Source organism: Populus euphratica, unplaced genomic scaffold (genome assembly GCF_000495115.2).
Source record: "Populus euphratica unplaced genomic scaffold, PopEup_1.0 scaffold23.1, whole genome shotgun sequence".
Taxonomy (NCBI): domain Eukaryota; kingdom Viridiplantae; phylum Streptophyta; class Magnoliopsida; order Malpighiales; family Salicaceae; genus Populus; species Populus euphratica.
Genome location: NW_011499892.1, coordinates 776,674 through 785,407, shown reverse-complemented (window position 1 = coordinate 785,407; position 8,734 = coordinate 776,674).

The following is an 8,734-nucleotide window of genomic DNA, read 5'->3' as shown; positions in this document are numbered from 1 at the left end:
TAGCTGCTGGACATGCTAGCATTTGATTGGTTAGTTTTTTCACTCTGACTGACAAAGGGGTAATCGATCTCTCTTCTTCCATTTTACCTGAAACAACCATAAGTTTTGGAAGTGTTATAACTTATGTTTTATCAGTTCTTATTTATGCTTCCCCCCATTTCCCCCCCGTGAAACGTTATAGTCATGGATTAGGTTCACAGGATCAATAAGAATTTTGATTATCAGACCTTTCACGCACTGTAACTTGATTTGAATCCAGGCTACTTAAGTTTTAATTCTTTGTTTCCCGTGTTTTTTCCCTTCAATTTCACAGGTTTGCACCCTTTATTCCTTGATTTTTTTTTTTTTTTAATCTGCTGAAAAATAAAATATACGGGCTGTGTTGAAAGGGCCTTTTGGAGCATTAATACTCAAATATTCTTACCTTTCCTGTGGGCTTGTGGACTATCGCGGAAAATATCGATGTGTAGGCCCACTGGGTGGAGATTTCTCTTTTCCCATTCTCTTATCCTAGCGGCCCATTAGTTTTTTCATTTTATTTTCTTTTTTGTCTGTATCTCAGCATTGCAGTTTTGATGTGTCTTGTTTTCTCCAAATGCGTGGTAAGAAATGGCAGTTCCGTAAATATTGTAGGGGCTAATTAAGTCCAAAATAAATTAATATAATATGTTAAAATACATTCTTCGTCGATCCTTTTTCTGGAACGAGAACTGTGATTACCACAAAGGTCCTATACAGTATGCATACTGATCTCATCGCTAAATCCGTTAATTAACTCTTAATCTCGTTCAACCTTACTTAATTTGGTCTTCAATGGAGTCCATTTTTAGAGTATATACACACACCTTCCACTACTATCCTTATCATGAAATCTTGGGTACATATCATGGATAAGCTCAAGACGACTACTGTTTCGCATGTAGTGCTGCTGAGGTAGACCTCGCTGCAAATGACGAGCCACCACGAATGGTTCCCGCAAAAAGTTGCCCAATAAACCAAAAAAACTCCGCCAAATTAACCGCCCGCTGGGAAAATTAATCAGAATGGATGACATATTTCGAATCTAGGCCACCTTTACTCTCACAATATTTAAATGTCGGGGTAATCTAGGCACACTGTCTAAAACCCGACGTAGAATACGAGGGCTGACTTGAAAAGAAACAGGTGCTTAACTTCAATGTCTGATGAAGAGAAACAGAAGAGATTGCATGCAGCAGGTGGAGGAGCAGATACCTATGAATCAGTTAGTTCACGTCTACATGCATAACACTCTCCATGCTAAAGCCATGATATCACCAATAGGCAGTCTGTAAGTGAAAGAAACCAGAGTGTTACACCTTGTTGACCAATCTAACACGGACATAAATGAAGGTCCTCAGCCCTCTCGTGTGTTTGCTTCCGTTCTGCGTAGCTGAGGGCATCTGATCACTACTGACATAACGTGTTTAACAAGAGACCATATCAAAGCAATGGTAGAAAGAGCTTAATGCGTGACATCACCCTGTACTAAATGAATGCTCAATTTGGAAGTAGGCTCACGTAGTTATTGTAGAAACAAATCCTTGCCTACCTAATCATTATCCAATATCTCTCGTCTTTCTTAAGTCATCTCCTACACTAGCTAGCTTCCCTGTCTTTCCAGGCAAGTACAATTTCACAAGAATATGCCTCCCCCGAAAGCTTCTTCTTCTTCTTTCTTATGCATGCAAAGGTCTTAATTAGTGCCCTCCTCTCTCGCTCTAACCTTTTCTTTTTTTTTCCCTGATGGGGTTATTCTAAGACTAAATCTCAGGTCTCCTCGCGCTTGAAATTATTCACATCCATGTCTTGCCCTATGGTAATGGTGGTGTGCTTGAAGTAAGGAGAAAACAGCTGAATTAGAAGGCTTATAATTGCTACTGAATTATTGGGGTCGTTGTCAGAATTCCCATATCCACTCCTCTTGTCGATTAATTTTGCGAGGTTCTTCCATATCTCAAACTTATCCAAAACTATAATCCTTACACGTTTATTATTTTCCATAAAAAAAAAAGGCATAAAACAAGAGAAATTGAGATAGTGAAATTAAGGCCTAGATGGTAAAGGAAGGAAGGACATCCCAAAAAATAAAAATCTTCTCCGTGGACGGAGTTATTCATTTATTGCCTCTACCGTATACCGATTCATATTTATGGAAGGTCTTCTCCTGATGTCACGTGACAGGAAACCTCCACTGCCACGTCAGAAATGACAGCATCAGGACCAGAAGGTCGTGCTTTGGCTTTACCAAGGCTTGTATCAGATATTATTTTCCCTAACAAATAGAGATATGACACGTGGTTTGGCCACGAGCTGTCAGTCTTTTGGGAGCTTGCCGGTTCTCAAGCCCATACTGTATCAGAAAGCCAGTATAGAGTGCTAGAAAATTTAATGTAATGAGCATATAAGCCTCCAAATTTGTGGAATGGGTTTTTATCTCAATCTTATACAACATTTTTCCTTCCTTTAAAAGAAGGATGAATATCAAGACATAAACAAGTTATTTTTTTAATAAAAAAATTAATAATTTCAGTTTTTTAAATATACTAATTTCAATTATATTTTATCACACACACACACACACACACACACACATATATATATATCAATATTTTAATTCTTAAAAATACTTTAAAAATGTAATTGCATTAGAATTTTGATTTTTTTACTTCATCAAATTTATATCTAAAAATAAATTTCTGAAAATAAAAAATAAATTATTTTATATGATTTAATAATTTATAGCAATTAAAAAAATCAAGAGTAAATTAATTTTTTTATTAATTGAATAAAATTAATTAATCAAAGAGATATTTTCTTTAAAAAGTATGAGAAGATATTTTACCGAATAAGTGAGTTTTTTAATTATCAAAAAATAAAATATCATTATTTTAAAACTAATATAATAATTAAAACATTAAGAATATAGAGAAGTAAAAACTGGGCTATTTTTTTATTATTAAATATATTTGAAGAAATTATTTCATTATGAATTAAAAAATAATTTATTTATTTTATTTTATTAGAAAATAATTATCTTTTTTATGATGATTACAAATCCATTTTAAATATAATTTTGATGAGTGGATAAATTACCATTTGAGTTAAAAACTATTAATGCTGATTATAAACTAAGGTCAAAATAATGATCTCTAATTACTGTTTCAAACATCACAAGCTTGATAATAATACATATCAAGGATAAAATAAACTTTTTTATAGCTTATTTTTTCTTGTTTCTCATTAATCAAATAGAATGCATAACTATTTATTATGTTATGTATACCACTAAATATAATTTTATCTTAGCTTTTATCTTAGGTCTTTCAATCTCAAAAATAGTAATATATTTAGATGGTGATTGAAATGTTTTGTCTTATCAAAATAATTGATAAATTTTAAGTGTGTCACCCTTATCTTATCATTATATTTGATGGACCAGAAATTTATTGATATTTTAAATAATATTTTAAATAATATTTATTTTTACATAAACCTATAATAGGTTTTTGAGAACATGTTTAGGCCTTGATCTTAGTCATAGGTCTAGTTACTTGGTCTATATCAAACATTGCTTTTGGCTCGGATAAAATACCCAAGCCTAACACCTTATAGGATCAGGCAAAGGCTCATGCCCAACACCCTTTAGGCTTGGGTGCTCAAATCTAGCTAGGTGTTAGGTGAGTACCCGTGTTTCGTGAGTATAATACTTAAACCTAGAAGTCAGGCATACCCAACACCCCATGGATCTTAACCTTCAGTTTGAGTTAAATAACATTGTCAAACATTCTTAAGCTCAACAAGAGTTTTATGTTTAATCTTTTTTGTCCCTCATTATTTGCTGTGCTAAAAAACTTATTATTGTATGTGTAAATGATACATAATCTTTATTAATACTTATATAAATAATATTTATTTTTTATTAATGCTATTTGAGCAAAATAACTTTTCAATCATATCACTCAAATAATAAACAATATTAAATACCCTATGAACTATTGAAGCAAAACATTAACAATTTACATTAGAAAACACATATTCTAAAACAAGAACAAATAACCTTATTTTTAGAATTTAATGCTCTCAAAAATATTTATTGCATTTTTTATTTATAAAGTTACTAATTTTATCATCTAGAATTCTTGGATCCTTCAAAAAAAAAAAACTTTTTGTAGGTATCAAAGTAATTCATCAAGATATATTTTCCTTTATGATGGATACTAACCCATAATTCAACAATCAAAAAACCATGTTTCTAAATATATTAGATTTACAAACATCATCACATATGATCATTATTGAGAATATATAGTTACGTATTGTTAATTATTCTAGGTCTGAATAATTTGAGATGATATAAAATACCCATGGTTTTCAGAAAGACCATGACTGTAATTTGAGATAATATAAAATAAATGAGTGGATCGTCAATTATCCATTAGGCCAAGAGGACCAATACATTTGATATTCAAACCATGTTAGGTCAGGACTATCGATTTCTCTTTCAACCAACCCAATATGACCGGGGAAGAAAGAAGCAAAACGACACAAATTCATAAAAAGTAGATAGTGTGAGTATCTTAAATTAATATAATATTTAGTAATGTTAGAGGTGAGAAAGGTAGGTTTTATCAGTCTTAAACGTACCAACCTAACCACCACAATTTCCAATTGGCTGGGGAAAACTTTTGCCCTAATTGAGATAAGAAAAGCCAGATGATAGTCAAGGGAGGATAAAATTGCAATCTTTATATGTGATATTTTGGAGATACTGTACTGTTCTCCTTTGAAGATAAGTGGCATTTCTTTTAACATATTAAATGTACCTCTACAATGCCATCCTTGTCAATCATTGGAACAAAAGAAGAAGAAGAAATATATTTCGATAAAATAAAAGAAGAAGCAAGAATTGATCTTCGTTCCAAGTAAATCAAATCAAACCAAACCTAAAAGGGACTTGTTCAAAGGTCTAATGGCAGTACATATCCCAACTGTTTAACGGGTTTTTTTTTTTAAAAAAAAAATGAATTTTATAGCTCAAACAAGAGCGATATTGGTTATTTAATTTTCAGGTTTTACATCATGCTTCCATTCCACTGTTTGAACTACTTTTATCCAGATAATATATGAATATAGGAAATTTTTGTTGGTATTTTTATTTATATTTATCAATTTTTTTGTAGTGAATTGTTTAGAAAAATCCACATGAATAATAATTGAAAGTATATTGAAAATGTTATAAAAATAATAGTCAAAGTAATATATAAGAACAAGACCAAACAAAAAAAAATAAATAATAAATAAACTTAGAGAAACGGCACGTTGCAAGTTAGTTTAATGAGAAGTGATAGAGATGATGAAACTATATGAACATATAATTTGGTTAAATTTTCATCATAGAATTGAACTGTTAAATCGAGTTGGGTTTTATAATTATAGTTAATTACTTTATATATATGATCAAGAGTATATAAAATGATTTTATAAGTTAGTGAATTTGTCAAAGTTTATTATTAGTTTTTTTTTAATTTCTAGATGCATTTTTAATTTTGTAGAGATTGAAAATTTTGATTACAGATGAAGGATAATAATTAAAGGGACTAAGTTAATTACAATCAAATTAATTAATATAAAAACATAGACTCCATATTAGGATTTCTAAACCCAAAAAAAAATTAACTAATTAATTATTTCACTAAAAATGTAGGAATCGAATAATAATTTACTATAATCACGTTTTAAGTACCCAAATACAGTCCCACACGAATTCTTCTCAGTTCTCATTGCACAGTGTAATCTTCCATGACACGCAGGTGGTATATCCCAGAAGTTCAAAATTAATGTTAGAAAGAACCGGTCAAATGATTTGCTTGATGGATTTTGGGAGGACGAGCCATATCTTGTATTCCTTTCCTTTCCTTTCCTTTTCCTTTTGATTTCTTCATGTTTCGACTGCTGAATGCATAGATCCTTTAAAAGCAGACTGTTAGCTTCAGGAAACAGAAACCAATGTGCAATGCACCCACCACCCCTCATCCCCACTTGGATTTCCTGTCTCCTCCCTTCCTTTTCTTGTTACCATAAACAAAGCTAAAGTTTGCACTTCAAACTACGTCCAAAAGTTCAAATCCAGGAGAAAAACTGCGTCAGACGATACTCCTAGCAGCTTAAATTAATAATAAACAATCATTTTGACCACCCAATATCTTTTCCCACTTGTTTATTTGGAAGTGGCAGAATTTTCAGGAAATTCGCTATAATATAATAAGCTTATTTCCATTGGACTTTCTGTTCAATATGAACTAATAATATTCCAGTGGAATTTCTTGATGATAGACATGGTCTCATCATCCGTAATCTTTCTGACATAGAAATAGCATAACAATATCTTTGAAACTCACAGGTGTCGATCCAGCGTCATTAATTAATTAATTACCACGGAGGATGGCGACCAAAATGATAATCAATTGAGTAGTAAGTTTTGCTACTATGACGACATAAACTTCATACCCTCTTTGAATGATGGAAGTTATCGATCCATGTATCGGTCTTCCAGCTTGATGAAATCATTTCTTAAATGCAGAACAAATGTGTCCATGCATGTTCCCTTGAACGAAACAATCTCAACTATACACTATTTTAAAATTGATAAAGGGTAATGGAAGATATAAATGTGGATCCTGGATTGGTTTAATCTGGATGAGGCATAAAAGGCCACGAACATCCGTCCATATCCCTGGATTTTCTGCCCAGTACATGATTGATCCTTAGATATATCGCCCAAAAGGTAGCAGATCATACGTGCCACAGTACTTTTTGTTCGTATCCCTCGTCGGCTTGAATTGTATAAATAATTTCCAATCATGAATGTAATCGTTGCTTCTAGAAAATGAATTTAGGGTTTGACGTATCAACTACAGATGATTAAATTTGAGTTTTATATTTAGTAAAGCTTGCCGGATAATTGTGAAGTGGGTTGCACATATCCTGTTCAGGAGGAAAGCAGATACCAACTATCTGCTTAAAGCAGCAAGAGGGGTGAGGTGGAATGGGAGGCAATGTGGTCAAGTCAGGTCGGTGGTTGGCACAGAATATTCATCCTAGAGGAGCTTCCGGTGCTGTCATTTTGAGTATTATACGAACTTTGATTATTATTTCTTTACTGGTCATCCCTTTTTTTTGTTACCATTACATTAATTTACACAAAAAAAAAAAACGCAGATTAAGAAGAGTAAATGAATTATTAATTATCAAGGCACCAGTACACTCATGTACCGGATCATATTAAAATAATATTTCTGTAAATAAAGAGGGAAAAACAGACAAAAACAGATGAGAAAAAGGAGAGAGAGAGCATTGGCCAAATGTCATGTCTGCCAGCTTCCAGGCTTTATGGGATTCTCATAAATGAACCTGTGAACGTCCAAACATGTCGTTTTAAATCTTCTCAATTCCTCTGGGATACTAGCGTCTCTACCAGATCGGTTATATTTGTTTTTGAAAACTATATATTAAAATAATTTAAAAATATTAAAAATATATTAATTTAAAAAAAATATTAATTAAAAAAAAATATTTTTAAAATACAATAACAAATTATTAGAACTCTTATCAGCCTTGTAAAACTATTAATCATTGTGCTTTAATTAATATTCATTCAGTGTAATAAAAATTATTTTTTAAAATATGTTTTATTTAGAAATATATTAAAATAATATTTTTTATTTTCAAAATTTTTTATATCAACACATTATAATAATCAGATAAAAATATAAAAAATAAATTTAAAATAAGGAAAATAAAAAAATAATAATTTTTTTAAAAAACTCCTTTAAAACATAAAAATAAAGAGAGAAGATTCAATCATAGATCAACATTTTGAATCCCGGGATTCTGAAGAGGAGAAACCTTTTCACAAATTTTCTACAAGATGGGCAGGCCCCATGCATCCATCCAAGCAGGGCCCTTTATCATCATCAAATGTGGTTGTGGTTTTTTCAGAGCAGTACCACCAGATTAAATTATATAATATAACGGTGTAAATTAGGCAAGGACCATTCAAATTAAAAATAAATAGCATCTTATTATATTCAATAATAAATTTTTTTAATAAATATTACACTTCCAGAACAACAACAACGTAGAAATATATTATTTCATCCAGTTCATCAAATTCCAGTTATATCAGCGATTAATTAAAGCATCTGAGGTACAGCTCTTGAAAGACACATCCATCTAATCCTAGTTCCGCAGCTACTGACAATTGTAGTTGATTATTAATGATTATGTAATTACATTGATTAGTAGCTGTCCTTGCTTGCTTTGTCGTGACTCGTAGACGTGCGGAGGGGGCAACATGGAAGGCATCCAAACTATGTATAAAAGAGGAAAACATTCAAATAAATAAATCCCAACCTAAAATATATCTCTCATAGAGATGTTTCCTTTATAGAAAATTGAAAAAATAAATAAAATAAAATTGCAGGACGTGTAGTTTGGTCCCTGAAACTGAAAGAACATGCACTGAAATATTTACCGGATTCTTGTAATGTTGTAAAACGAGAGAAAGAAACAGCGAACAATATTTTGAGAAAAAGTAAACTAAAAGGGGTATTATAGATTTTATGGGTTAATTCAGTAAATTAAAATTTGAGATTTTAAATTTATTTTGTTAATTTTATCCTTTAATATTTAAATTAATTAGAAATCAATAAGG